Source organism: Watersipora subatra, unplaced genomic scaffold, assembly GCF_963576615.1.
Source record: "Watersipora subatra unplaced genomic scaffold, tzWatSuba1.1 SCAFFOLD_51, whole genome shotgun sequence".
In the NCBI taxonomy this organism is placed as follows: Eukaryota; Metazoa; Bryozoa; class Gymnolaemata; order Cheilostomatida; family Watersiporidae; genus Watersipora; species Watersipora subatra.
The window spans coordinates 208,381-234,308 of record NW_027045320.1 but is presented as its reverse complement, the minus strand read 5'-3'; the positions used below and the strand labels follow the sequence as shown (position 1 = coordinate 234,308).

Below are 25,928 nucleotides of genomic sequence, written 5' to 3'. Positions count from 1 at the left end.
TGTTTTTTAGAAAACAGTGAGTCAATGAGTGACAACTTCATGGCACGTGTAGTTGTAACTATAATTATATGTATTCTCACATGTAATGGCCTGTCAAACACACTCACATGTAATGTGAGTGTCAGACAAACTCACATGTATTGGCCTGTCAAACACTCCCACATGTAATGGCCTGTCAGACACCCTCACATGTAATGGCCTGTCAGACACACTCACATGTAATGGCCTGTCAGACAAACTCACGTGTAATGGCCTGTCAGACACTCCCACGTGAAATGGCCTGTCAGACACTCTCACATGTAATGGCCTGTCAGACACACTCACATGTAATGGCCTGTCAGATACACTCACATGTAATGGCCTGTCAGGCACACTCACATGTAATGGCCTGTCAGGCACACTCACATGTAATGGCCTGTCAGACACACTCACATGTAATGGCCTGTCAGATACACTCACACGTAATGGCCTGTCAGACACACTCACATGTAATGGCCTGTCAGACACAACCACGTGTAATGGCCTGTCAGACACTCTCACATGTAATGGCCTGTCAGACACACTCACATGTAATGGCCTGTCAGACACTCTCACATGTAATGGCCTGTCAGACACTCTCACATGTAATGGCCTGTCAGACACACTCACGTGTAATGGCCTGTCAGACACACTCACATGTAATGGCCTGTCAGATACTCTCACATGTAATGGCCTGTCAGACACTCTCACATGTAATGGCCTGTCAGATACTCTCACGTGTAATGGCCTGTCAGACACTCTCACATGTAATGGCCTGTCAGACACACTCACATTTAATGGCCTGTCAGACACACTCACATGTAATGGCCTGTCAGATACTCTCACATGTAATGGCCTGTCAGACACTCTCACATGTAATGACCTGTCAGATACTATCACATGTAATGGCCTGTCAGGACAACTTACCTGTAACGGTCCAGGATCCAACTTTATGCAAAGGAGTTCCAGGAATTTATGCTTGTAAATGAGGTAAAGGCAGCGTTTTTGTCAAAGCCCTCCACCCCATGGAGCGGCAGAAGGAACTCAAGCACGTCATCCCAGTGACCATCAAGAATCAGCTGCCGGAGAAAAAGTCCATCTTTTGAGAAAACACCTACAAATATCACAAATTAATATGAGAGCAGAATCAAAGCACCTGAGAATCAGAGCGTTTCCATGATTTGAATAGATTTGGAGTTGCTTCCACTCCAAATCACAAGAACAGACGAATCCAAACCTATTCCAGACCATTTCGCTTCGATAAATTTATGTGAAGGTATTTGCCGTGGGAGTACTATTCAGTATCACAGAAATGCTGACTGCTGATGGATCGGATTTGATAATACTCAGCTAAGCTCTCCCCAGTAGAGGTAAAAAATATTTCAGCGTACTTCACACAGCTATGCGGGTATCGGCTACAAAAACATTCTACTGCTTCTCCATACTATTTCATCTGGACCTGTTACTTTCATATTAATATTTACATGCGAATGATGGGTTGCTCATATGAAGATGATGAAATAATTTCTTATTTTGATCTGGCGATTGGCTACTCATGAATTGAAAAGTGACCCTGATATGAAAAAAGTTAGAAAAACTCTAACAAGTTTTATTTTGAGGAATACATCGCTCATCTTGGAATGATCTAAATAGTGCAACTCCGAATTGATGAAATGGTAGGGCAATTCCTAACCCATTCAAAGCATGAAAACACAGAAGAATCGTGAATGAGACATCTCATTCCTGTTCAAAGAGATGGTCACCTAGACGATGAAAAATCAGTAACAATAAAAACAACCTCCTTAGTTATGCGAAAGATTTACACTAACATAGTCAAACATAGGACATAAAAGGTTAACTTGTTCTGATAATTTCTTGAAAACTAAATAAACTGAAGTATTGTTACAACTTTTCTTGCCCACAAATCAACTTACTAGTGGTACGTCTACTAGTATGCGCATGAAAGTTCAACATGAATTTCATAATTAGAAATTCCCTGTCATACAGCCCACGACCAAAATGATATTGGAAAAAAGAAAGGGTACTGATGGTTGAGAAATGCAATATTGGCAATCAAATGGCACTGCAGTGCAATAGGATAACTGCAATGGTAGCTGTAATGTACTGGGCATTATTATGTACAACAGACAACAACAATAAAAGGAAAATATTATATATATCTCTCCTCTGCAATAGGAGAAATGCAATATTAGAAGTAAAATGCACTGATATTATTAGAATAACCAATATTATTAATATAGTAATACAGTAATAATAGAAAACCAATGCACGATTTTGTTTACATTTCAAAACGTCATAGCAACCAATATCAAGAAGTTGTGATATTTATCTAGATTTTTAGAATATCTATTTAACAAAATTATTTAGAAAAAATAATAACAGTAACATACTGCCCAACATCGGTCACTATACACTTCGATCTTGTAAATTCGAATGATTATTCTTATAATTAAATCTTATAAAATCGAATAATTATTTTTATAATTAAATATTGTAATAATCTTATAAGAATCGTTAGAGAAATATCATTGTCATTTCCTTTACTTTCACTGCTTCGAACATCAGTTGGAATACCAAAGTAATCATTGTAAGTGTCCAAAATGTCAGTTACTTTGAAATCGGCAAAAAAACTATTACTTTTCAGTACTTCTACGTTAGTTATAGAAACCTTCAGCAATTGGACAATGCCATAGACTGGTGAAATGTGCACGTTTTTCTCGTAAAATGCACACGACTTAATAGTTCTACTCTCTATCGCGCGGCCTTGTCGGCGTTTCGTTGTCCGGTCTTAACTTTGATGAAAAAAAGCTTGTCAAAGTTTTAATGACGATTTTAGGCTAAATTAATCTGTCCATTTATGTATAATCCGATCAGATGGGTTAGTTTTAGGATATTGTCTACAAATTTCAAAGACTTGGCAATATATTTAAAAAGGTTTATACGTGTTTTGTATCGTTATTATACTTAATCGACTCCATTGAAAAATGGTTAAATTGTTGATGAGATTTCGGTACAAAGGTTTGCGACGGCTGTTCATAAATAATTTTCGTGAGTTGTGTGCACATACGCATTTATCATAAAGCTCTCAAACAATCGCTTCGCTCGTGGTTGGTCGTGGGATAAGTGGTATTGATACAGTGGCTGGGTTGCCTTCCGCACAATGTGCAGTGCTAGATGTTATGAGAGTGTTGCTAAGGTGTATTTCGCAGTGCAAGGTGTAGTAGGAATGTTAGTAGTACACCATACATACATCCTAAGCACAATTTTTGTGAAAACTCATCACAAAATCAAATATTGAGTTGACTTTGACACAACCACAGCACGATGGCGAGATGTGAATGCTGTCAAAGTTGAGTACGAGTGGGCAAACAAATTGATCACAATTAGCTATATGGTTGAAATGCAAAAATCTATTTCGTTTTTAACATATTATGTTATAGAGAATACAACACAAAAACCTCAATTGCATCGATCAGAATTGTGATAATGCCAGACTGACTTCCTATTATGAAAGGATGTGAGAGTAGGAGTATCCTACATGAACTGGCTAAACACAGTATGTGAAAAATGGTACACAATGCAGTATAGAGGCTTGGAAAGTCAGGATTGTCAGCTGGTCCACAGTATCAACTTCATACTAATCAGCAGTTGCAGTACACAAGCAGTTTCATGTTATGAAGAATGTGCATTCAGAGCATGCGTGCGTGAAGTGGTGGTTGTCAGGTAATGCTTCATAAAAGTGAATGCCCAATATATAGCAATGGGCAATGTGAAACAGGAGCACAGTAGCAGTGGATGTCTACTGTGAATTAGAAAGTTGTAATGTATTGCAAAATTATTGCGTACTGCACTTCGTTGACGCAGTTCCGTTCTAATGCATCGTAACCCTGTACTCTGGTGTACAAGAGAGTTTGTGATAAATTTCCTTCTCACACTGTAATGTACGATAAACTGGGTTGACAAAACTACCTTTCAACCTCAAGAGAAGAATGCACCACATTTTCTTTTCTCATCCAAGGCTAGCTAATCGCTTGGTGCACATCAAGGATATGCCAGAAAAAGTATTTTTTCCACATGACAGGACAAGCAGATGCCCAAGTGTTCTATGTACCCTGTTTAATTTATAGATATAATTTAAATTATTTGTGACCATGTTCTATGAGCTTGGCATCTAACCAAGCTAATCTTACATTTAACTAAAAAGTTGTTTAAGTTACTGCATTATTGTACAACATCGTCTAAGTGACCGTCTCTTCGCGCAGGAATGAGAGATCTCGTGGATCTCAGGTGTTGCATGAGAAGTAAGAAGAGTTGGCTAGCCATTTAAAAAATCTAGACAACAGATTTTAAGATTTATCTACTGAAAAAGTATGTGAACTAGCTTACAAATACAGCATGGCTAATGACTTGAGTATTCCACCAAGCTGGTCAAAAAACAAGAAAGCAGGTGAGCCGGTGTTTAAAATGTAGCAACATGTGTCTACTTGGATTAGATCTACGCTAAAAACATCCAAAGTAACTGTGACTAAGAACAAGACAAAGAAAAACTAAGAAAAAAGAGCAAACAGATTCTTCATCAGAGGAAGAAGAGTTAGCCCAATAATTATTGTGTTCTGATGAAGAAAGTCCAGATAAAGATGAAAGTAAAGATGTACCTCCTACTAGGGACAATATTAACATCAATAATCATGTTTTAGTTTGGTACGGAATTGGCTAAGGTTGACTTGCAACAAAATTCACATTACAGTTATTTGGTATCAAAAGACCGTATCAAATATAGATGATCGCTACTTTACAGTTTTGTTTCGACTTGAACTAATCATCTAGTCGTAATCTGATCATGTGACCCATACTTCGTGAATAATTTTTGCAACATATTTTGATTATCACAGGTGACCAACAGGCTCGTCATGTTTACCAGACAATGATATGTACTCCTTCGAGCTAAGGTTAAAAAATTAAATAAATTCTCACGGTAGGTTATAAGTTATCAGTGCTGAAAGAGACGGCGTTACAATGACGATGAAATAGACATGTGAGGACAATAGACATGGTTTCATTGAATGCATGAAGTATATTTGTGAAAATATTTCGACGAATGAGGTTGCGTGAAAGTGTAAACAGAAGCCATCTGGTACAACTACGTCCCATTTGAGCCGTTTTGGAAAGAGATTCTAATTTATGGCGGTCTCGTAATGACCGCGATTAACTGTTCGTTTTTGAGCTTTTAAGAGTTTGTAAATCCATTTCCACCTATTTTGCAACTACAACACAGCAGAGTAAGACATGGTGAATGTTTTGATAGCAAATAACTGTAATGTGAATTTTGTTGCAAGTCAATCTTTAATGTTTATTATGCAGGAAGAGTCATGAAATGTAATGAAAACTCAGTTACCATCAGTTTCATAAGAAAAGCTGGAAACTGCTTTGTTTATCCAGAGGAGGAAGACGTGTATGATGTTGACTTTGAATCTATAGTTATATTTTTTGGGCAGCCAGTAAACACTGGTGGGACTCTGAGGGTTAGAAATCGAACTACATTCAGAGTAGATTTATCTGCTTACACTGTAAGATAAACTATTCTCAATAACACTGCTGATAGAGACTGTAGGCGACACACTTTTTACTACATTATTTCACGATAATGCTCATACGACTTGCTCCCACATTTTATGTTATAAACTATGTATAATTAGTTCACCATGTTCTGTCTTAGTCATAAGTCAAATTTAGTTAGCCAATTGTCACACTCAATGTTTTAAAACAGTTAAAAGATATCAAATATATATTATGTGCAATCAAATCACATATTTATTGCTATGGCTCACTTTGCCCCATTGGGTGGCTCACCTTGCCTCGGTAGTGGAGCAAAGTGAGCCAGGTGTAAAATGTTGCAAAAACAATAAAATCTCGCGATTGATCCAAAGTGAATCATTACAATTCAAATACAATAATAACAACATGTTAAATTTTTATAGACCAAGTTTAAGCTCAATTCAAGCAGTCACTTATATTTTATTTGAGAAACAAACCAAAATTGGCTTACTGTGCCCCGTCTTCCCCTACAAAACGATAGTGATGAGTGATTACGTTATCTCACGGTGCACAAGACCAAAAACTGTACTAGTTATTGTGTAATAAGCCAAAACGGTCAAATGGTGTAGATGTTGGAGTGTCTGTCTACTGAGCTAAATGTGGTGAGTTCAAATCCCATCTGGTGAAATCCTTTTTTCATAATCTACCTGTCTCTTCAGACAGCCAGACAAGGCTTTGATCATACCGCATTAAGATTATACGGCATACAATTATTATACAATATTATGTAATTATCATACAAGTATTATATAATATTGTGTAATTATCATACAATTATTGTACAATATTATTTATATATTATATAATATTATGTAATTATCATACAACTATTATATAATATTATTCAATTATCATACAATTATTATATAATAGTTACATTATTATACAATTATTACATAATATTACTCAATTATCATACGACTATTATAAAATAATGTAATTATCGTACAATTATAATATAATATTATGTAATTATCGTATAATTATTATATAATACTATGCGATTATCATACAATTATTATATAATATTATGTCATTATCATACAATTATTATATAATACTATGTAATTATCATACAATTATTATATAATTACCACACTGTAATAGCGCGAAGGTCAGAAAAGAATACTATTACTTGAATTTTAACTTAGTTTTCAGCAAACTTGTTGGTGGAAGGTCTGACGGAGAGACAAGCCTATGAATGGTTTTAGACATGGTTTATGACAACGAGGTATCCCTTTCAACCAGAACCATATTCAGGACATACCATTAATGATTCCCGACTCTCTCTCTCCAAACATATGAGGGCAATATCAACCTGTTTATTTGCTAGGTACTCCTCTATTATCTTGATGATTTCCTTGTCGCCGAGCTCAACCGTATGAGAGAGTGTCATGATGAGGGAAGATTAAACTCTCACGAATCGGAAAATTAAAAAATTAGCGCTGTTTCTACATCGAGGCAGCACCATCCTGTAGAGATAGAAGTAACAGTCTGTGTAATAATTTAGTGAGAAGACACTCAGACTTTAGAAAGTCAAGGTAGAAACACTGAAGAAAGATTGTCAGAGGTCAATAACACCTAGGAAAAAATGTTTTTAAATATTTCAGTGTCTTTGGCTGTCATTCATACTCTGTGTAAAACTGCTAGTAGCTTGACTTCACCAACTTACACGTGGTTTGTGCGTATATTTTTTATATGGCTGTTGAATGCAAGAAATATAAGAATTTCTCAAACTAAAACATGTAGACTATTACAATCAACAAGCAACAGACATATCTTTCAAAATAGGAGGTAGATGCTACCTATTCAGACTTGAGATTGGCAAAAATTGTAGCCGAGCCCTTTCAAGTCAGTACCTGAGCCTGTTTCATACTTTGTATCGAACAGATGTCACAGCAAACATAGTACCGTGTATCAAGCCCTTTGCAAAACCAAGCTGAGTTTCAGTAAAGCGATTAAAACTTGTACATGAAAATGTTTCACCCTCGTACATCGTACAGAACTCACGCAAAGGAGATACCAGATATAGAGAAAAACACTGATTCTGGAAAGTGAGAGAATGACCACTATATAGAGTGAATAGAAGATATGAGCTACGAGATCGTACAACAAAAGCGGATGACAAATTATATTTATGATGATGAGAGAGAGTACGAATAAAAATAGCTCACAGCGCCCAGCTTAACATGAATATATATATCAAAACATAAAACAATCAAAAAACTTGATAACATAAAACCTACAAAAAGAATGTTTGGATCCTTAATAATTATAAGCAACTTACATGAAATAATAAGCAAATATATAAATAATTATACTCAATACAGTTGACTATCGCAATGATACAGCAACCACAATATATTTCCTGAATGACCTTCTACTAACTTAATGTAAATTATGTAAATTTACATATACATATATACATGTACTTTACAGCTTGATCTTATGGCATATATACAGCTAGATAAACGACTATGAATATACGGATTCCGAATAATTATAAGCAACTTACATGAATTAATAAGCAAATATATATATATATAATTATATTCAATACAGTTGACTATCGCAATGATACAGCAACCACAATATATTTCCCGAATGACCTTCTAATAACTTTACATATACATATATACATGTACTTTACAGCTTGATGCTATGGCATATACAAGGCTAGATATTTAAAAGTGACTATGAATATACGGATTCCGAATGATTATAGGCAACTTACATGAAAGGACAAACAAGCCAGTATGCAATCCAGCTAAATACTGTTAAGATGAAATGATTTAACTCCAGCACCATGGTGACCATTGCACGAGTATATAACTATAGAAACCTACGAGAATACGATTATGAACCCCGGGGTGACTAGATCACAACTGATCGAGGGATAATTGACATTCCTCAAACTGGGACAAATTTGCCAAACGATGGAAAGCCATCCAATAACTGTCGCACAATAAGACTAGCTACTAACTAGCCGCGACGAGACACTGCATTAAGAGACCGCCACACAAAATGTACTCAGTGGAAAAACCAAAAACATGACACAGAGGCGTGTAACCAATGTTATTGAACTGAGATGAGGATCACTGCTGGGAAAAACTGATAAAGACCGAGGGCTACGCACAAAGCAACCAATAAATGGCAGATTATTAGGACGGATTCGGCATGAATTTTTAAGCTAGGGTCTGGCTTCACCTGACGGCTAATATGTGTCAGGGTTTAAAACGATATATGACCAATCAGCAAATATGAAAACCTAGAGCAATTGCTATGCTGCCGGAAATATCAAGTATGGGATTTGTCCAACCATCACAGCTGATGCGATGTGAATGTATGGGACATCAATTGAATTGGGAATTCTCTGGCCATTGTAATGAAGAGCTTAGGAATGAAAACATAAAATTACAACTAAATAATGGATATTATTTATCAACACCACTTAATATAAAAGAGAGTAACTGGCTACAACAAATACTAACAGGTATTCAACGAAGTCAGCAACTCTACAGAGTGTCAAGCACAAGGAGAGGGATATCAACAATATAACAGGAGGCAGCCAGAATTAGGACTGTTGAAACATTGTAGCAGTCAGCATACACCAGATCAGCAACAAATAACATCTGTCAATTTATTTTAGCTTCAATTATATTAAGTTTATATGTTTTTCTGCCCTGTACTTCAGTCTCTTACAGCTAGGAGCCTTAACTGTCAAAAAAAGACTTTCTTTGGCATGTTCTCCATCTGGTGTTGACGCAATTTCTATGATTGATTTCTTCCAATTCTGAAGTTCATAATTTTCAATTGACATTTTCTAATTATCGAATCTTTTAATGTCCTTTGGCGTCTTGCTGCTTGTACGTATTACATGCTTATCCTGTGGTCTGGCTACATTCCCTATCGGTATCTTGTTTTCACAGTATTTCCATACAACAACCTTCTCTAGTACTTGAACCAGTAATGATCAATTCAGTTCCCACAAGCTAAGCAAAAGTGTGTAAACTGAATAATATAGTCAAAATAGATTAAAATGACAAAGCACATTCAACACTGATGTCGTGTGTGGATTTGTGTTAGTTTTTAGTTATACATAACGTAAATTCTCCATATCCACCCATGGGTTTTTAAGCAAGAGTTGCATAAATCAGTTATGTAGGCTAAGTGTTTTTTATTTGAGCTTTGTAGAAACATGGTTACTCTACAGTCAATGTGATGGAAATAAATACATAGTCGCAGATTACCTGCTTTTCCCTGTACTATGGTGGTACTTTTCGGTTGTAAACAACAATTGCAAACGAAATGCGCGCTTCAGCGAACAATCCATTGGTCATGACCCTAGCATTAAGCTATTCTAGGCGTAAGGTGCCGGTGCGTATATCGATATATCATTGATATTCGTACGTTATCGGCTAATAGCCTATAAGCTGCCACGATTACTTATGTTTACGGTGAAAATAACTACATGTATGGACGATTGTTTGCATGAGTGTAAGGATATTACGCTATGCGTTAAAGTCTATCAAAACAATTATTTATTGGAAGGGGTCAGGTATAATTGCAGTGGCTCAAAACCTGGTCAGTTTCTGGGTCGTTTTGTAGGGGCGGAGCTTAATCCGGAAATACAAAAGCTTTAAAGTTAGTCGAACCACTGCAAACGTTTAGTTGTTGATAAATCGAGTAGTTATCTATTCGTTTAACAAAATATCACGTAAGCATCTTTTCCAAGCAAATTTTTAATTACAAATATGAGTTCTTTTAGCAAAATAACATAGAGTATTTACATAGCTGTTTATCGTAGTTTTTTCTTGTTAAGAATAAATGGTAACACGCTCACAAAACGGAAAAAATCTTCTCAAAAATACACCATTAGTTATTCTGTATTCGTTTATATTTGAAAAATAGTTATATATTTTTTTAATATGAATACACTTTTGTAAAGCGGTATTACATAAAATATTGAAAAGTTACGATTATGTTCTGAACAAAGAAAATGCATATTAAAACGGTTGTCCACTTTGTTACCATTCTGAGAGCCTAAAATGATTCTATTTTAATTCACTGTAAATATTAGTATTAGCATCTCGTTAGGCATTGATTGTAAAAATGAAGGCAACAGAAGACATCAGTTTTTTATCTTTACTGTATTTGCTGCAAGCACACACTTTTTTAACAACTAACTTTATATTACTACCAAGTCTCAACTGTAGGACATTTTGAAGCAACGACAGTATGTAGCTACCTAAGGAACAACCATTTAATTGTGTATCTCAAATTTTATTTGAACTTGTTACTACAATGGTGCGCTGTCAGTAGCACCGCCAGGCCTAGGCTGTATCTCATCTGTTTGGTTCACAAAAAGTGTAGGAGAGGAGGCAAGGTAAAGCAAGTTTTTGTAGTCTTCTGCAATGCAGGGCAGTTATATTTTTGGACTAGACAGCCTGCCTGTGATCAGTAGTCCTCAGTAGTCAGAGTCGCTTACTGCTTGCAATTTGTCTTAAAAAATTAATTGAAATGCACTGCATATTCATATTGCTTCAAGACCTCAGTGGGTCATCATGTATTCATAACTGACTTTTTGTATTCATCATTTCATCTTCTATATAGACCTACCTACAGGCCTCCCGTGCCTGTAGTCGGCAATCATGTCGGTAGGTTATCGAAGCCTCGATAGCTGAATGACATGATCGCTGACGACAGTCAACTTCTACGAGGAGCCTGAGGGCCTACCAAATATATATTTTTAATTGCAGTGCATTTAAGCATTATGCCGCTCCTTCTTGCCTCATTGTTAGACGAGTCTGAGCAAGCTATCAAAGCCCATGAAATCGAATATGGCAACAAGTTTTACACAAACCATGAGGACGGCATATTCAACAAGCATGAAAGACTTTTTGAAGGTAATCTCATATCCTTAAAGCACTTTTTCTTCACTGCCTAATTTGTGATCTTGCGTTAAAAATGAACATTTTATACCTCGGATATTTTAGTGTAATATTGATGTTGAAGTGTAACCTTGATTGTAAAATGTAGGCCTATGCTTGGTTGTTGTGCAATAGAAGTACATGTCAATAGTAGCTTATATGTTTTTATGCTGCAGTTTGATGGAGCCCTTTTTGGTTTATTTTTGTACCATGTGATCTATGACGTCACAGGCCCTACTTGAAGCAGAGTTGACACAATTTTCATCAGTTCACTAGCAACTCACACTGGATACACACCATCTAAGTCTCAGCAATAAAGGATTACTCTCTATAGACACTCAACTTTTAAGCTTAATTTGACGAAGTGGATATTCGGGTATATACAGACATGCAGTGGATTACGATCAAGCTTATAGTGCAGCCTTGATTAGAAGATGGACTTCAGTGTACAAGCATTGGCATGCAATTGAGATGACATTAAAAATCATTGTATATATTAATAACTACAATCAAGCAAGCAATAAATGTATCAAGCATCATATACATGCAGCAGTTAGTTCCCAATTGAGTGTTAGCAATCAAGTAAGGCTAAAAACCTACAACGTCTTCAGCTAATGAATCTAAAAAATCTGTACCATGTTTCTTAATTTTAAAATTTTATCTGCTCTAATTTAGCAAGGTGAAGATATTTGGAGAGGTAAGAACGTCATCCATGACAGTCAAAGCTATTTATGTATGTATGGCGAAGAAAAAGAGTATGGCGAAGAAAAAGAGTATGGCTGCATGTACGGCCCTGAAAGACAGCAAACCCAGAAGGAAAAGTACAAAGAACAGCGGAGGGTAAGTTACCGGTACACCAAGAATATTTTACTCAGCCTATTATAAGGGATATTTTTGGACAGCAAAACTCGGTCATTGTATGTCCAATATATTTAGACAGGGCTATCCTTCCATGTCTTTGCAAATGCACAGATAGTATAGTATGGATTTTACATAGAGATGATGAATAATATTTATTACTTTTATGGATTTTAAATTGTTTTATTTCTGAAATAGCTATCTTGTAACAAAAGCATGCGTGCACATTTATATTCTTGTAAGCCAAAATCAGAGAATGCAGTAAATCTAAGTCTACACTACTGTGAGGGTTGCGACATGTCTAAGCTGTATTCGATACTTTGCTTTCGGTCTCACAGTACATCAAAGTTCAAAAACATTTTCTCTTCTTTTATTCATCTACACTCTCATAGAAATTTGGTAGAATTGCAAAGAAACACAGACTTGATTGGAATGCTCAGATACCATATCCTTGACCCAATAGCCAGTGAAGTTTACGGCAATCTGTCTCATTTTTCTTGAGAATTTCTCATCGTGAGGCCTCACACATGCGCCAGATAGTATTATATCGCAGTTCACACCTTTGGTTAAACTTGGACGTAATATTTTATTTTACATTGAATATTTCACACCTAAAATTTGCAAAAACAATCATTAAAAGCAAGATAGAATCGTGCAATATTAATTATGGTTAAATGTGGAATTTCATTGGTAGGCGAATCTTCAAGCCATTTATAGCCCTAGATTAGTAGCTAGAAAAACGTGAAGTTATAGTAGGATAATGCAGAAGAACCCCTTGTGTAGGCAGGATTAGGTTTCAGAAACAAATTATTTGCTGCCAACTGCGATATTTGTTAAGTTGCCTGTTCACACCCAGCCAAACGTTCGATTCCTCGAGCATTCTGATTTATAGCTCAAGATAAGGAGGAAACGCAGTGCTTGCTCAGGATGGGTAGGAGTAAGAGCAGAGGCTATGTGAGCTTCCATAGATGTGGGGAGCATCTACGAAACGCCACAAACGACAGCATTATAGATGTAACTCAGACACCTGATGTTACTTTCATACCTAACAGTCCGGTGAGTGGTAATATTCAGTAACTCAGTTTTAAAATTAGAACCCTGTTGCATGATGCTTTTGTGTCACTTTAGTGTAAGTGCTCAGTGTCTGAATTGGAGAAAGTTGTGCAGCGATGCTCCCAAGTCTTTGATTCCAGATTTGTAAAGCATATCAAATCGCTGGCATGCGTTTTGCTCCAAATCAAATCACTTAGAAGGGTGACTGCTCAGCTTTCAAATAAAATGAAATTAAAACCATCATCCACTATGTAATTGATGGTTTTAATTTGATTTAATTTACAAACTGGGTAATCCATTTTTATGGTGCTTTAATGCCAATCTCATGATTGGTGATTTGATGTAATGTGCAAATCTCTAATCAGGATTTGGGAGCATCTCTGGAGTTGTTATCAACTCTTTGAGAGATTGATAACAAGGTGCCACAACACCATCCGATTCATAGACTGAGTACTTGGACTAATTTCGCTGTTGTCTTGTACAAGTCAACTCTATGGGCTAAGTCAGTTGAGCAATGTAGGATTGGAGAAGATATATGAAGTCAGGAAATAATTGTGAAATAAAACTACTGTAAAAACAGTAATAAAGTCAGGAACTAGCAAAAGCAGATTTGTCCGGTTCTTTGAGATCGCCAAATTACCTTCCAGCTAATCACAATGTCCAATGTAACTTTCCAATCTACTTCATTAAATTAACAAATAGTATTCTTGTCAAAGTCAAAAATTGTCGCAAATAATGCCACTTGAATACTGCATTCACAGTACTTTACAAGTTCAAGGAGATGTAAATACACATGCTATGATTGTTTTTATTTTAGATCAAGGATCTCCAAGAGGAGTTTGCAGGGAGTAAGAAATGGCAGAGCAAAAATGCTTCCTGACGCTTTCTAATACAAGCAATATCTAGATAGGCATAGAGCAAGGTTGTTCCCCATAGCTGTGGGTGAACTGGCAATGAAGGGAAGTCACGCCAGATGGCATCTGGCGTGCCCTCTACCTCATTGCCAATTCATCTGCAGCTATAGAGAACAAACTTGTTCTAGATAGGAATACTTTTATATGCAAAATCTCGAACTGTTTCAGCTTGTACTGTGCTCAATTTTGAGTGAATATATTGATCAAATTAAAACATACCTACATACATAAAACATTCAGGATTTTCAACACTGATTTTTTTTTACATAAACCATACTTATATTCACTTATTTTCACATATCTACATGTAGTATATGTAGCCCTTTTCTACTCTGTTATTCTGTTCTCATTTGTGCTTGTTAAAGGCCTTTTATGGCTTTGGTGCTGATGTGGTAGTAATTAAGTTATGTGCAACATTTTCTTTTTATATCAAATAAAGTAAAATTATTAAACTTTACGATTTATCATGATAGATTCGTCCGATAACTAAAACAACCTACTTCCCATCATTGTTCCAGTGGTCCATCACCAGACATTTTGTCATTGCGCATCGACTTTTCAAACAATGTATGTTGTACAACATCAGCAATGCCAATAGACATACATCATGCTGAAGGTTTTGTGTGTGCTGCCCTCTGATTTTCCAGAATTGGCTACATTGTGCTTGTGGAGGTAACGGGAAAGCTGCTAACAATGATGCACAACAATTGCCACATGCATTATTTATATTGGAGCAAGAAAATACATCATCATGCCAACAAAAAGAAAATATTTTTTGCTCAACAAATCAAGAAAATTTTTTTGGTCACACAATGCTGTACATAAATAATAAATATATAAGCAAATTGACAAATGAATACCTACAGAGTGCGGTCATGTTCAAAATCTAAACAAAGTTAGTTGTTGGAGAAGTCGGTGTTTGTAGTAAAGATAAGATAGACTAATGTCTTCTGTTGCCTTTTCACAATCTTTGTCTTACGATACGCTAACATAAATAGTTACACTAAAATGAAATAGAATCTTCTTTAGCTCTCAGAATGGTAGCCAATGTAGACAATTGTTTCAATGTGCATTTTATTCGGTTAGAACATAATCACAAATATTCAATAACTTATATAATACCACGTTACATACATGTAAGTGCAATCATATTACAACGTATGTAAGACATTTTTCATACACACTGTATAAACGAATACCGAATAATTAATGATGTATTTTTGAGAAGATTTTTTTCCGTTTCGTGAGCATGTTACTATTTCGTTTTAACACGACAAAACTACGATAAACAACTATGTGAATACGTTATGCTAGTTTGATGAAAGATCTCATATTTTTAATTAAAGATTTGTCTAAAACGATGTTTATGCTTTATTTTGTTACAAAAAAATAATAAGATTACAGACTCAATTTCTAACCGACTAAACATTGGCACTTGCTTAAAACCTCGTCGCTTAGTGCCGACAAAACATTTGCATTTCCGGATTAAGCTCCACCTCTACAAAACGACCCAGAAACTGACCAGGTTTTGAGCCACTGCAATTATACTTGACCATTGGAAGGCATGATAAATGCATAGACCGAGATAGTGACAGGGCTAACAGCAGATGTTGATTGATAAGCATTACATGCCAACAGTCGCGTATTGAAGAAAACTCGCAAGAGTAGGGTGGGGACAACCCCTAGCTCTAGATCTCTGCGCTTTAACCAACGCTACAACCTGCTGAATCCAACAGGAGGGAGCTGAAACCAACTCATTTATGCTCTGCTGAACCCAACAGAGTGCGCTGAACCTAACGCTGCTGACTGTACAACCTGCTGAAACCAACAGGAGGGAGCTGAACCCAACTCGCTTCCGTTCTGCTGAAACCAACAGAGTGCGCTGAAACCAACGCCGTAACCTGTTGAAACCAACAGGAGAGAACACAACTCTTGTAAGGATAATTATTTAATTATCCTATTTATTTGTAGTCATTTTGTGTGAGCTTGCTGTTAGTGCCGATTATAAACGATATTTCTCCAACAATAACGACTTTATTATAGTAATACTAATCATGCATCCAATTCAAGAGTCACACCCAAGCTGAACTGCCTAAAAATTAGTGGCAGTATTTATATTACATAAGCGATTGGCCTAGAGATTGACGGTTATCGTTCAAACCGACCAATCATATCGTCTTGCTGACTGCCGAGTTTCTAAGAATTTTCACATACAGAACAATAAAAAATTATCCCTAGACAATGAGCCATTATAGCATAACAATCTAAACACTAACAAAAAGCCCAGGAAATTCTACATATACTGGGTAGCGAACAGTAAGTGTAAAAAAACATTAAGACATATTTCGATAACGAAAAGGGCTAATTACAAAATCTTATCTCGAGAAAACGTAGAACAAAAACGGAAACAATATTGTTTAAGTAATCTTAAACTACTAACAATTAATTATAACAGAAACTTAGAATATTTTGACATGTAACCATGAACATAAAAAATGTCTTCCAATGAGTGAACGGTAAGAAATAAATTATAGAAGATTGTTCACTGCGTAAAAGCCTTAATAAATGGCGTCTGTTATCTTTTCTAGGTCATTCACTATCCCAGAAGTCTCTTCTCTATATATATATTGGCTACGTCACCTTTTCCCTTTTATCAGTTCACCATGTTTTTCTGCGCCGGGTGTCCAGAGCGCCTTGATGAGCCTGACGTCCATGGAACCGATAGCATCCAAATAAGACAACTCTTCGGAGTTATTCCTCCACGGTCTTTTTCATGGCCACCACTCCTTTCATAGAGTTTGTTCTTTAGAATATCTCGCTTTATTTTTACGTTTACAACACTATCCTCCCCTAAAACTTCATTCTGTCCCAGAATGGCATTACTTCTATGGCAGACATCTAAGCGGTAGTCCGGTAGGTGCTGACATAAATTAGTAGGCTGGGTTGGCGGAATAGTGTGATCCCCCAGCTTGGATATCTCTGTGTGATCCTGGAGCAGAGGGACGGGTTGCTCCATCACCTCTGAATCAGGAGGGCGATCCGTTGGCTTAGGCAGTTTTTTTCTGCATATTCTGGTGGTGCTTAGTCTAATATCACTTTCATATTGAATAGGGTTTCCCCCCTTGCACTCCATTTTAAATTTCTGGTTTGTCAGATACTTGCTGATGGTGCAGAGATTAGCATCTCTTGGTTTAAGTTTAGTACTGCATCCTTTCTCCGTGAAGAATGATTTCAATGAAGCTTTGGTTCCGACAGAAAAGGTGGTGGGTTCATTTTTCATATCATCTTGGATTCTCCACTTTTGTAGATAGAGCCTTGTACCTCCTTTATACAAATTGTGCGGCTTTAACTCCTCTACTGGCTTTTCAACCTCAGCTTTCTGTATCGGCCCCAGCCGATATGCTAGCTGATTAATAAGCGGTCTATCTTTCATAACCGAGACTTAATGTTTTACTACTTGGTGGCCACCAACATCACCTTTGCTGGAGCTGAACATTTTCTGATGCTTTATCAGCGGTGTGTTGACTTGCTTTGGTTCCATTTCTGGCAGAGATTGCGTCCAACTGGGTAAATGTTCATTGAAGTGTTTGGGGCATTTAGTTCTATTGCAGTCCTTCTGAAACTGTTCTTGTCTTTCCACAGGCATACAGACGGCTACCTTTCTTCCAGAAGGTAGATGAATAAGTTTATTGCTTGTGTTCATCACACGAATATTGACCTCTTGCTCTGTAGGTTCACACAGCGATGTGACAACCTTCAAGCCCAAAACCTTGTGTAAAGTTTTAATGCCAACTGGCCCTGGCGTCCACTTTCGACTAAGCCTCGCCAACAATAAGCATTCAGTATTTGGCGAAACAACTATGTTCCTTTTGACCTGCACATTCACCGAAAGGGGTTCTCCGTCCTCGGCGCAGCAGGCAACTTCAGTGCCCTTACAACGTAGCTGCAAATGACGGAAATCCATCTGACATTCTTGATCCTCCAAGAAGTCTAACCCTAGCAGAATGTGATTGTCCACATCAGATACTACAAACTGATGTTGCAGTTGTATCGGTCCAGTCGAAATTTTAAATTCGTCATGCCTTCAAGCAAAATCTGCTGCCCATTTGCCAATATCCCGCTACCTCGCACAGGTAACAACTTCGAGTAACATGAGCTAAGCAATGTCTCCAGCAATTTCTTCGGAAGTACGGACTTTGTACAACCACTGTCAAGTAACATGACAAATCTTTGTTGGTGAATCCGTACAGGAATGTAGTATGCACTGGTGAGCCAACATGCCTGTATCCTAAGTTTGCCCACATCACAAAGTTCAGGCAGTACGAGCATTAGTTTGCCCGAACTTGGTCGTTTCCCGATGGCTTTGGCTTATCACAGTAACGAGCAACGTGGCCTCTGCCATTGCAGTTGTAGCATCGAACTTCTTTCTGAGGCTGTTGGCTTCTCATTGTCGTCGATGTTAGCTGTGTCATCATTGCTTGCTGTGATGCCGCCATTTGCTTTTGCGTGTCCAACATCTGCTGCATAAACTTACTCTGCATTTCTGCAAAATGTTTGAGCAAAGCTGTTTGACTCATTTGCATTTGCTCTGTCAGTTCTTATTTTAATTGTTGGACATCTTCTAGCTCTACTCGGTGGACATTTGTATCATATTCTACCATATCCTGATACTTCTGATTAGTTTCTACAGCATCAGTCATGGTGCTGGGAGGAGATAAGCGTAGTGTCCAGGCCAGCTGTGAATTAGGCCGAATTGCTGCAATCAACTCACGCTTGGCTTGCTGGTCATGCTGATAGCTATCTAGCTCGAGGAAAGCCTTTTGAACTAACTTCTGTACCTTTTCAGCATAATGATATATGTTGTCCTTTGGCTTTAATTTCATAGATTTTAATATGGCGCTAGCTGTGTCTGTCCTGAGCCCATATTGTGCCTTAAGTTTATGGCAAACTTCTTCATAGGTATTGCCACCAACACCTCTGGTAGCTGGGCCTTTCAATGCCAATGTTAACCGTAGCCTACATTCTTCTTCACTCCACTGATTATGTTTTGCCACTGCTTCAAAACAATGCAAAAACTCTTCCACATCACTTGTGCCATCAAATGAAGGAGCAGGAATAGGCGGCATGGCTACTTTTGCAGGTATGTGCCCTCTTTCCATCATATTAGTGCATAAATCATATGGGCCGTCCTTACTTCTACTCTTGCGCACCATGTTTGAATTTAAAAGGGTTTGAGAGAATTGCTTCACTATTATCCCACCGCTGCCACCAGTGAAGAAAACTCGCAAGAGTAGGGTGGGGACAACCCCTAGCTCTAGATCTCTGCGCTTTAACCAACGCTACAACCTGCTGAATCCAACAGGAGGGAGCTGAAACCAACTCATTTATGCTCTGCTGAACCCAACAGAGTGCGCTGAACCCAACGCTGCTGACTGTACAACCTGCTGAAACCAACAGGAGGGAGCTGAACCCAACTCGCTTCCGTTCTGCTGAAACCAACAGAGTGCGCTGAAACCAACGCCGTAACCTGTTGAAACCAACAGGAGAGAACACAACTCTTGTAAGGATAATTATTTAATTATCCTATTTATTTGTAGTCATTTTGTGTGAGCTTGCTGTTAGTGCCGATTATAAACGATATTTCTCCAACAATTACGACTTTATTATAGTAATACTAATCATGCATCCAATTCAAGAGTCACACCCAAGCTGAACTGCCTAAAAATTAGTGGCAGTATTTATATTACATAAGCGATTGGCCTAGAGATTGACGGTTATCGTTCAAACCGACCAATCATATCGTCTTGCTGACTGCCGAGTTTCTAAGAATTTTCACATACAGAACAATAAAAAATTATCCCTAGACAATGAGCCATTATAGCATAACAATAAAAACACTAACAAAAAGCCCAGGAAATTCTACATATACTGGGTAGCGAACAGTAAGTGTAAAAAAACATTAAGACATATTTCGATAACGAAAAGGGCTAATTACAAAATCTTATCTCGAGAAAACGTAGAACAAAAACGGAAACAATATTGTTTAAGTAATCTTAAACCACTAACAATTAATTATAACAGAAACTTAGAATATTTTGACATGTAACCATGAACATAAAAAATGTCTTCCAATGAGTGAACGGTAAGAAATAAATTATAGAAGATTGTTCACTGCGTAAAAGCCTTAATAAATGGCGTCTGTTATCTTTTCTAGGTCAACCACTATCCCAGAAGTCTCTTCTCTATATATATATATATATTGGCTACGTCACCTTTTCCCTTTGATCAGTTCACCATGTTTTTCTGCGCCGGGTGTCCAGGGCGCCTTGATGAGCCTGACGTCCATGGGACCGATAGCATCCAAATAAGACAACTCTTCGGAGTTATTCCTCCACGGTCTTTTTCATGGCCACCACTCCTTTCATAGAGTTTGTTCTTTAGAATATCTCGCTTTATTTTTACGTTTACAACAGTATTGACACCAGTAGACAGGATGAATGGTTTTGCTCTATGTAAGCCCATGAGGTTTAGACCTGCCATGAAATTGCCTCTATACTTTTACGTGTGCTTTTAGAAGAACAACGTGATGCAAAATTATTTTGCACCCAATCATACATCACTGTTGAATCTGCCAGTTTATTTTAGTTTCAATTATGTTCAGTTTATGTTTTTCTCTGCCCTGTGGCCTGCACTTCATACAGCTAGGAGCCTTGACTGTCAAAATAAAGAGTCGGTGGACCTGTTGATCTTGTAGATGTCTCCATTGGAGTGTGCGATGATGTTGATGATGAGTGATGAGGTACTCAGGTTGTTTGATTAGTGCAGGTGTTAGAGTGTTTGACTACTAAACTGAGTGTCACAAGTGTGAATCCAGTATGAAGCAATATTTTATCCCAACTTCTAACTGTGACTTCAGATAGATGGACATACACACTTTCATTATAACAAAAGCTAGTGGTACCTCGGCAGTCTAGTTTGGTTTGAGAGCATGACAGGAGTGTCAAATAAAAGGGCAGATAATAAGCATATGCACAATAGTTCTAACACATGGAAGGCAATTGGGTTACGCAGTAATTGGTGGGTTGGTCTTGCGGGCTGACAATCACGAGTTCAAATCATTTATGCTGCATTATTTTTTATAGGTCTTATAACCAATATAAATAAATATGTTGACCCCAACATTTGGTGGGATATCAATATCTATTAAGCCCGGTTCCAATATATGCCGCAAAGCACCGGCAACAGCACCGGCAACAGCACTGCAGGCTATCAGAGATGAATTGTGAACCTACACGCCGGGTACCGCCGGTAGTTGCCGGCAGTCAACGCAAGAGTTTAGAGCTATTCAAATTTTGCGAGAGCCGCAGGCAAAACCTTCTCAAAGTGCACTGTACAGGTAAAGGTCAGCATTATCGAAACAGCATAGCGAGCGAACATTCTTTATTCGGTTATTAGCGATGCAGCTTTATGTGAACAGAAGCCACCGGAGCCTAGCGTCGCAAACGATTTGCTGCACATTATTACCGCCGGAGTCTCGCAGCCGATATGGGAAGCAGGCTTTAGGAGCACATGCTTTCTGCAGGCTCGTAATGTAAACATTATTTTAAAGCTAGTTGATTTTCTGCTCCAATTGAGCTAATTAGCTTATTGTGAGAATATTACAAACGTCTGACCAAACTGAAAAATGTAAATTTCCAATTTCAACCAAACAAGCTAGAAATGCTCCAATTGAGCTAATTAGCTTATTGTGAGAATATTACAAACGTCTGACAAAACTGAAAAATAGAAATTTCCAATTTCAACCAAACATGCTAGAAATGCTCCAATTGAGCTAATTAGCTTATTGATAGAATATTGCAATTGTCTGACAAAACTGAAAAATGTAATTTCCAATTTCAACCAAACATGCTAGAAATGCTCCAAATGAGCTATTTAGCTTATTGTGAGAATATTACAAACGTCTGAAAAAACTGAAAAATGTAAATTTCCAATTTCAACCAAACATGCTAGAAATGCTCCAATTGAGCTAACTAGCTTATTGTGAGAATATTACAAACGTCTGACAAAAGTAAAAAATGTAAATTTCTGATTTCAACCAAACATGCTAGAAATGCTCCAATTGAGCTAATTTGCTTATTGTGAGAATATTGCAATTGTCTGACAAAAGCGAAAAATGTAAATTTCCAATTTCAACCAAACATGCTAGAAATGCTCCAATTGAGCTAATTAGCTTATTGTGAGAATATTACAAACGTCTGACAAAACTGAAAAATGTAAATTTCCAATTTCAACCAAACATGCTAGAAATGCTCCAATTGAGCTAATTAGCTTATTGTGAAAATATTGCAATTGTCTGACAAAAGTGAAAAATGTAAATTTCCAATTTCAACCAAACATGCTAGAAATGTTCCAATTGAGCTAATTAGCTTATTGTGAGAATATTGCAATTGTCTGACAAAAGTGAAAAATGTAAATTTCCAATTTCAACCAAACATGCTAGAAATGCTCCAATTGAGCTAATTAGCTTATTGTGAAAATATTACAAACGTCTGACAAAACTGAAAAATGTAAATTTCCAATTTCAACCAAACATGCTAGAAATGCTCCAATTGAGCTAATTAGCTTATTGTGAGAATATTACAAACGTCTGACAAAAGTGAAAAATTTATAATTCCAATTTCAATCAAACATGCTAGAAATGCTCCAATTGCGCAAATAAGCCTACTGTAAGAATTTTACAAACGTCTGACAAAACTGAAAATTTAAATTTTCAATTTCAACCAAACATGCTAGAAATGCTCCAATTGAGCTAATAAGCTTATTGTGAGAATATTGCAATTGTCTGACAAAAGTGAAAAATGTAAATTTCCAATTTCAACCAAACATGCTAGAAATGCTCCAATTGAGCTAATTAGCTTATTGTGAGAATATTACAAACGTCTGACAAAAGTGAAAAATGTAAATTTCCAATTTCAACCAAACATGCTAGAAAGGCTCCAATTGAGCTAATTAGCTTATTGTGAGAATATTGCAATTGTCTGACAAAAGCGAAAAATGTAAATTTCCAATTTCAACCAAACATGCTAGAAATGCTCCAATTGAGCTAATTAGCTTATTGTGAGAATATTACAAACGTCTGACAAAAGTGAAAAATGTAAATTTCCAATTTCAACCAAACATGCTAGAAATGCTCCAATTGAGCTAATTAGCTTATTGTGAGAATATTACAAACGTCTGACAAAACTGAAAAATGTAAATTTCCAATTTGAACCAAACATGCTAGAAATGCTCCAATTGAGCTAATTAGCTTATTGTGAGAATATTGCAATTGTCTGACAAAAGCGAAAAATGTAAATTTCCAATTTCAACCAAACATGCTAGAAATGCTCCAATTGAGCTAATTAGCTTATTGTGAGAATATTACAAACGTCTGACAAAAGTAAAAAATGTAAATTTCTGATTTCAACCAAACATGCTAGAAATGCTCCAATTGAGCTAATTAGCTTATTGTGAGAATATTACAAACGTCTGACAAAACTGAATAAGCTAATTAGCTCAATTGGAGCATTTCTAGCATGTTTGGTTGAAATTGGAAATTTACATTTTTCAGTTTTGTCAGACGTTTGTAATATTTTCACAATAAGCTAATTAGCTCAATTTGAGCATTTCTAGCGTGTTTGGTTCAAATTGGAAATTTACATTTTTCACTTTTGTCGGACGTTTGTAATATTCTCACAATAAGCTAATTAGCTCAATTGGAGCATTTCTAGCATGTTTGGTTGAAATTGAAAATTTACATTTTTCAGTTTTGTCCGAGGTTTGTAATATTCTCACAATAAGCTAATTAGCTCAATTGGAGCATTTCTAGCATGTTTGGTTGAAATTGGAAATTTGCATTTTTCACTTTTGTCAGACAATTGCAATATTCTCTCAATAAGCTAATTAGCTCAATTGGAGCATTTCTAGCATGTTTTGTTGAAATTGGAAATTTACATTTTTCAGTTTTGTCAGACGTTTGTACACTTCTTACAGTAAGCTTATTCCCGCATTTGGAGCATTTCTAGCATGTTTGGTTGAAATTGGAAATTTACATTTTTCAGTTTTGTCAGACGTTTGTAATATTCTCACAATAAGCTAATTAGCTCAATTGGAGCATTTCTAGCATGTTTAGTTGAAATTGGAAATTTGCTTTTTTCACTTTTGTCAGACAATTGCAATATTCTCTCAATAAGCTAGTTAGCTCAATTGGAGCATTTCTAGCATGTTTGGTTGAAATTGGAAATTTACATTTTTCAGCTTTGTCAGACGTTTGTAAAATTCTTACAGTAGGTTTATTTGCGCAATTTGAGCATTTCTAGCATGTTTGGTTGAAATTGGAAATTTACATTTTTCAGTTTTGTCAGACGTTTGTAATATTCTCACAATAAGCTAATTAGCTCAATTGGAGCATTTCTAGCATGTTTGGTTGAAATTGGAATTTTACATTTTTCACTTTTGTCAGACAATTGCAATATTCTCACAATAAGCTAATTAGCTCAATTGGAGCATTTCTAGCATGTTTGGTTGAAATTGGAAGTTTTTATTTTTCGCTTTTGTCAGACAATTGCAATATTCTCACAATAAGCTAATTAGCTCAATTGGAGCATTTCTAGCATGTTTGGTTGAAATTGGAAGTTTACATTTTTCAGTTTTGTCAGACGTTTGTAATATTCTCACAATAAGCTAATTAGCTCAATTGGAGCATTTTTAGCATGTTTGGTTGAAATTGGAACTTTACATTTTTCACTTTTGTCAGACAATTGCAATATTCTCACAATTAGCTAATTAGCTCAATTGGAGCATTTCTAGCATGTTTAGTTGAAATTGGAAATTTACATTTTTCAGTTTTGTCATACGTTTGTAATATTCTCACAATAAGCTAATTAGCTCAATTGGAGCATTTCCAGCATGTTTGGTTGAAATTGGAATTTTACATTTTTCAGTTTTGTCAGACGTTTGTAATATTCTCACAATAAGCTAATTAGCTCAATTGGAGCATTTCTAGCATGTTTGGTTGAAATTGGAAATTTACATTTATCAGTTTTGTCAGACGTTTGTAATATTCTCACAAAAAGCTAATTAGCTCAAATGGAGCATTTCTAGCATGTTTGGTTGAAATTGGAAATTTACATTTTTCAGTTTTGTCAGACGTTTGTAATATTTCAACCAAACATGCTAGAAATGTTCCAATTGAGCTAATTAGCTTATTGTGAGAATATTACAAACGTCTGACAAAAGTGAAAAATGTAAAATTCCAATTTCAACCAAACATGCTAGAAATGCTCCATTTGAGCTAATTAGCTTATTGTGAGAATATTGCAATTGTCTGACAAAAGTGAAAAATGTAAATTTCCAATTTCAACCAAACATGCTAGAAATGCTCCAATTGAGCTAATTAGCTTATTGTGAGAATATTGCAATTGTCTGACAAAAGTGAAAAATGTAAATTTCCAATTTCAACCAAACATGCTAGAAATGCTCCAATTGAGCTAATTAGCTT

At 36.4% G+C, this 25,928-nt stretch overlaps 2 long non-coding RNA genes across 2 annotated transcripts; both read left to right on the top strand.

The window, feature by feature from the left end:
• The first annotated feature begins 10,277 nt into the window (after window positions 1-10,277).
• On the top strand, window positions 10,278-13,052 carry LOC137410160 (uncharacterized). The gene is made up of 3 exons (XR_010981001.1): window positions 10,278-10,351; window positions 11,394-11,540; window positions 12,240-13,052. It is a non-coding gene; the product is annotated as an uncharacterized lncRNA (long non-coding RNA).
• A 30-nt stretch (window positions 13,053-13,082) lies between these two features.
• On the top strand, window positions 13,083-14,846 carry LOC137410159 (uncharacterized). The gene is made up of 2 exons (XR_010981000.1): window positions 13,083-13,478; window positions 14,293-14,846. It is a non-coding gene; the product is annotated as an uncharacterized lncRNA (long non-coding RNA).
• The last annotated feature ends 11,082 nt before the right edge of the window (window positions 14,847-25,928 follow it).